The sequence below is a fragment of the Rhincodon typus genome, chromosome 1 (genome assembly GCF_021869965.1).
Source record: "Rhincodon typus isolate 14 chromosome 1, sRhiTyp1.1, whole genome shotgun sequence".
NCBI lineage: Eukaryota > Metazoa > Chordata > Chondrichthyes > Orectolobiformes > Rhincodontidae > Rhincodon > Rhincodon typus.
The window spans coordinates 136898570-136905195 of record NC_063332.1 but is presented as its reverse complement, the minus strand read 5'-3'; positions in this window follow the sequence as shown (position 1 = coordinate 136905195).

Here is a 6626-nt window from a genome sequence, read left to right as displayed (position 1 = left end):
TCTTCCCTTGACTGACCAACCCCCATCCTAACTCCCCACCGACACTCACATTTACTGGCTCCATCCCCACTTCCTTGACCTGTCTGTCTTCTCTCCACCTATCTGCTCCTTTATCCACCTTCTATCCGTCTTCCCCCCTCTCTATTTATTTCAGAGTCCCCTTCCCCTCCCCCATTTCTGAAGAAGGTTCCAGACCCGAAACATCAGCTTTCCTGCTCCTCTGATGCTGCCTGGCCTGCTGTGTTCATCCAGCTCTACACCTGGTTATCTCAGATTTTCTAGCATCGGCAGTTCCTGCTATCTCTGAGGGAATGAGGTTGTTAATAAAGAAATGCGGTCGATGGAGCGTAATTGTGGACACAGGGATGGTTTGAAGTGTGTATACTTCAATGGTAGAAGTATCAGAAATAAGGCAGATGAACTTAAAGCATGGGTCGGTACTTGGAACTACAAAGTTGTGGCCATTACAGAAACTTGGGTAAGTCAGGGACAGGAATGGATGTTGGAAGTTCCGGGATTTAGATGCCTTAAAAGAAATAGGAGGGTGTTAAAAGAGGCTGGGGGGTGGCATTACCAGTCAGGGCTAGTACAGCAGCTACTGAAAAGCAGTTCGAGAATGATATGTCTACAGAGTCAGTTTGGGTTGAGGTCAGGAGCAATAAAGGAGCAGTCACTTTGTTGGGGGTTTCTAACAGACCCCCTAACAGTTTCAGAGAAGCGGAAGAGCGGATTGGGAGGCAGATACTGGAAAGGTGCAGAAGTCACAGGGTTGTAGACATGGGTGACTTCACCTTTCGAAATATTGATTGGAAACTTTTTAGTTGTAATAGTTTAGATGGAGCGGATTTTGTCCAGTGCGTTCAGGAAGGATTCCTAACACAGTATCTGGATAGACCAACACGAGGAGAGGCCACTTTGGATTTGATGCTTGGCAATGAACCGGGCCAAGTGTTAGACCTGTTGGTAGGAGCGCATTTTGGCGGTAGCAATCACAACTCTGTTACTTTTATAATAGTCATGGAAAAGGATAGGTACATACAACAGGGTAAGGTTTATAAATGGGGGAAGGGTAATTATAATTCTGTTAGGCAAGAACTGGGTAACATAAAATGGGAACAGATGCTGTTAGGGAAGAGCACAATGGAAATGTGGAGATTGTTTAAGGAATGCATACTGCGTGTGTTCGATATGTTTGTCCCTAGCAGGCAGGGAAGATGCGGTCGAGTGAGGGAGCCTTGGTTATCAAGAGAGGTCGAACGACTAGTGAAGATAAAGAAGGATGCCTATATAAGGTTTAGGAAACAACGATCGGAAAAGGCTGTAGAGGGATACAAGTTAGCCAGGAAGGAGCTGTAGAAAGGGCTTAGGAGAGCTATAAGGGGGCATGACAAAACCTTGGCAGATAGGATCAAGGAAAACCCCAAGGCTTTTTACACATACGTGAGGAATAAGAGGATGACCAGAGAAAGAGTAGGGCCGATCAAGGATTGGAAAGGGAATTTGGGCACAGAGCCTAAAGAGATAGGGGAGGTCCTTGATGAATACTATTCTTTGGTATTCACAACTGAGAGGGACCTAGTTGTAGGGAAGAACAGTGTGAAACAGGTTGGTAAGCTGGAGGAGGTGGATGTTAGTAAGGAAGATGTACTAGGAATTTTGAGGAACTTGAAGATAGATAAGTCCCCTGGGCCTGACAGGATTTATCCAAGGATTCTATGGTTAGTGAGGGACGAGATCGCAGGGCCTTTGCTGATGATCTTTTCGTCCTTGCTGTGCGTGGGTATAGTGCCAGAAGATTGGAGAGTGGCAAACGTCATTCCCTTGTTCAAAAAAGGGAATAGGGATAACCCCGAAAATTACAGGCCAGTTAGTCTTACTTCAATGGTGGGCAAATTATTGGAAAGGGCTCTGAGGAATAGGATTTATGATCACTTGGATAGTTTGATTTGTGATAGTCAGCATGGATTTGTGAGGGGTAGATGATGCCTCACAAACCTTATTGAATTATTTGAAGAGGTGACCAAACACATGGATGAAGGTAGAGCAGTGGATGTGGAATACATGGCTTTAAGTAAGGTGTTTGATAAGGTTCCCCATGGTAGGCTCATGCAAAAAGTAAGGAGGCATGGGATAGGGGGAAATGTGGCAGATTGGATTCAGAATTGGCTGACCCTTAGAAGACAAAGGGTGGTAGTGAACGGAAAATATTCAACGTGGTGCTCAGTTACAAGTGGTGTACCACAAGGATCTGTTCTGGGTCCTCTTCTATTTGTGATTTTTGGAAAATGATTTGGATGTAGGAGTGGAAAGGTGGATTAGTAAGTTCACATATGATACGAAGGTGGGTTGAGCTGTGGATAGTGCGGAGGGCTGTTCTGGGTTACATAGGGACATTGATAGAATGCAGAGCTGAGCTGAGAAGTGGCAGATGGAGTTTAACCCTGAAAAGTGTGAGGTGATTCATTTCGGAAGGACAAATTTGAAAGCAGAATACAGCGTTAACGGAAAAATTCTTGGCAGAGTGAAGGAGCAGAGGGATCTTGGGGTTCATGTCCACAGATCCCTGAAAGCTGCCACCCAAGTGGATAGAGTTGTTAAGAAGGCGTATGGTGTGTTAGCTTTCGTTAATCGAGGGATTGAATTCAAGAGCCATGAAGTTATGCTCCAGCTATACAAAAGCCTGGTTCAGCCACATCTGGAGTATTGTGTCCAGTTCTGGTCCCTCATTACAGGAAAGATGTGGAAGCGTTGAAAAAGGTGCAGAGGAGATTTACCAGGATGTTGCCTGGAATGGAGGGAAGGTCTTACGAGGGAAGGTTGAGAGAAGTAGGGCTTTTCTCTTTAGAACGACAAAGGATGAGAGGTGACTTGACAGAGGTGTACAAAATGATCAGAGGTATAGATAGAGTGGACAGCCAGAGACTGTTTCCTAGGGTGGAGGTAGCTATTACGGGAGGGCATAGTTTTAAATTGAGTGGAGGTAGATATAGGGGAGACGTCAGTGGTAGGTTCTTTACTCAGAGAGTGGTCGGGGTGTGGAATGCATTGCCGGAGAGGGTGGTGGTGTTGGCCTCCTTAGGGGCCTTTAAACAGCTATTAGATAGGCATATGGATGATAGTATAAGGTAGGGATGGAGGTTAGATAGACCTTAGGTTTAGGGTAAAAGTTCAGCACAACGTCGTGGGCCGAAGGGCCTGTACTGTGCTGTACTGTTCTATGTTCTAAGATCCTCTACTTGCTAATCACAACCATGGTGAATCCATCCTGGTGGTGATTTCACAACCCCCGCAATTTTCATGTAATCTGTCTGGCTTTGAAAGGTGTATAGACAAACTTAGTTCAAGCTAGTTGGGAAAGCTGTTCTGGAATTGGCAACCATTTTAAAGGTGTTGTCAACTTCATGTGTCATGACAAAATGCACTATGATCATTTAAAGATGTTACTCATAGGAATCATAGAATCCCTACAGTGTGGAAACAGGCCCTTCAGCCCTACAAGTCCACACTGACCCTTGGAGAACCTCACCCAGACTAATTCAATGATTGTTGATAAGATTTGTTTAGAAAATATCCATAAACATTGCATTGATCAGCATTGTGAAAGCAGCAAGCATATTAATGTATATCATTAAGTGGAATAAAGTGCTGTTCTGAATTATATAGTATTGTGAAATAGATTTTAATGTGTTAATTAGGTATCATGCTTTGATCTTTATATTGATTGATAGTACAGCCATCAATTGAGCCTTTGAAATACTTAAACAAATAGCTGAGTTTGTTAAAACAGATCAGTCATCTGTCCAATGTTGCATTTTGAAACGATGCAACATTTGGCGAGCTATTCCACATCTTCAAAAGTTTTAATGCATTCGACGTTGTTCGTTTTGTGGACATAGTTTTGCAGTGAAATCTTAGACTGCTTGATTTGAACTCCAAACCTCATTAATGGATTCAGCTCAACAGTGGCTGTCATTATGCTGTGTGATTGTCCTCCTTCTCCAGAATATACGCTAACTAGTTTAATTATTTCTGGCCATTTTTATGCTTTACACGCAGGGAGACAGACCTTCATCAATGTTATTGTTTCAGAGAAAATAAGAATGTTAGAAATCACCGAAACATTTATAAAATCAGCTGGGGCAGAATTTAATCCAGAAGATTTAGAGTGTTATAAGTGAGGGGGGCCATAAGGAATAGAAAGGTCCTGTTATACCACTATGGGTGACAAGGGAAAGTGAGACTTGATTAGATTGACAGTTTTTATGAGCTCCCATGGGGACAATGTTTCTTAAAATAGCTGTTGTTCATTTTGAATAAGATTAAAATGTCTGTGTGGAGTTTGCACAAGGTGCGCTGGTTTCCTCCCACAGTCCAAAGATGTGCAGGTTTAGGTGAATTGACCATGCTAAGTTGCCCAAAGGGATCTGTAGATTAGGTGGGTTATAGGGGGATGGGTCTGGGAGGGATGTTTTGAGGTTCGATGTGGACTTGTTGGGCCGAAGGGCCTGTTTCCACACTGTAGGTATTCTATGATTAAGATTTTTAGAATGTTTTAAGTGTTGATTGAATTACTGTTTGACCGTTTCATGAGCATCACTGAGACTTCAATATCATTAGAGGTCTCATAACCTCAGTCCATAATGAATGTTGGTTGAATAGGCATAAAGGGGATATGAGGTTCTGGGGGCATAGAGGGGGAAGGAAAGGATGTATGGAGCTTATAGAAGGTGAGAGATATGGAGAGGGTGTGTTGTGGATGAAGGGTTGGGGTTGGGATTGGGATTGGAGGGTAACATGTTATGTGGTGAACAGGGTCAGGGTGGTGATACAGCTGGATACTCATATACAAAACTGGACAAAATACTAGTGGAGAGAGGGAGAGGACTTCCTAGCCCTGCCTCACCAAATGTCCACCCTTCATTCCCACCACAGGCCTGTTTTGGCAGATTGCAACTGTTTGGGCAGCAGGGTGACATGGTGCCAAGGATCTGGGTACAATTCCAACCTCAGTCTGTGTGGAGTTTGCACCATCTCCACGTGCCTGTGTGGGTTTCCTCTGGGCGCTCCCACAGTCCAAATGCATGCAGGTTAGTTGAATTTTCCAAGCTAAATTGCCCATGGTGTCCAGGAACGTGCCAGTTAGGTACATTAAACGTGGGAATTCCAGGGTTACAAGAATAGGGTAGGGGACTGAACATGAGTGTAATGCTGTTAGGAGAGTTGGTATGGACTTGTTGGGCTGAATGGCCTGGTTCCACACTGGAGGGATTCTGTGAACCAAAAACCAACCCACCATGTAAATAATATGCACAAGGGAGTGTGGAGGGTTACAGCATAGGAAGATCTCCTGACCTGTGAGTCCTGCCTCACAGGGGAAACCATCCCCTGATGTTTCTCCTAGAATATTTGACTGACAAATTGTGTTTTATGCTTTGTGATTATCCAACTTCTCCAGAATATATGCTAATTAGTTTAATTATTTCTGGACATTTTTATGCTTTACACGCAATTTTCAAAGGTTGGAGCAAAGGGTGAGGCATAGTTGGGGTGGGGGAAGTGGGATTCTGCAACACAATCACCTTCAAACAAACTCTCCATTATCATCTTCTAGAATAAAATCAAAAAATGCTGCAATTACTCGACAGCCAGGCAGCATTCATTTCAGTTCATGACCTTTCATCAGAGCAGCTCCTCCACAAATTTGTTACATGTCTGGGGAGAGACAGAAAGCGATTTGCATTTCTAACATCTCTAATGATGGTGGTGTAGTGGTTATGTCATTGGGCTAGTAACCCAAACTACTGGCTAATGTGCTGGGAACATGGGTTTGAATCCCACTAAAGTTGATGGTCAAATTTGAATTCAATGAAAATCAGGAATAAAAGAGCTAGGTGTGTAGCAACAGCTGATTGTTGTAAAAAGTGGACATCTGATAATGGCTTTAGGAAAGGATATTCACCATTCATGTCTGGTCTGGCTTACATTAACTACAGACTCTCAGTAACATGGTTGACTCTTAGGGTTGAGCAATAAATGCTGCCTAGCCAGTGATACCTATATCCATTTACACAAAATCAAAAAATGTAGATCAGCATAATCAAATAGCTTGTTGCACATTGTCAAGTGGTCGATGGATACAATGTGGGGAGCCATTAGAACAAGTTACTGTTTAACAAAGATTTCTTGGAGAAAAGTTATTCCCTCGGAACATAACTACCACCACTTCACTGACCTTTTGACCACTTATCTCTGTCGTTTGGCTGCTGGTACTCTGATTTCCTACTTCTTTGATTCTGCATTGAGGCTTCAAGCCCAGTCATGGCTGCCTTATATATGAGGATTGTATTACAAAGTCAGATTCAATCCCATGGCAGTGGACAGCATCACTAGTTGGATGACAAACTCACACCTGCCCAAATTATTACAGCATTTGCATATAAAGGTAGCATCACTCCAGTGACACAGATACTGTATAGTGTCCAGGTCATAAAAATATCTGGGCTTCAAGTTCTCAATTGCAGATTAAAGTCAAGCCCATAAAATCTAAAATTGAAAGCATGGATATAAGCCATTAATAGTCTGCTTTTCTAGAAAAAATTATATGCACAAAGAAGTTGTTAAGAATC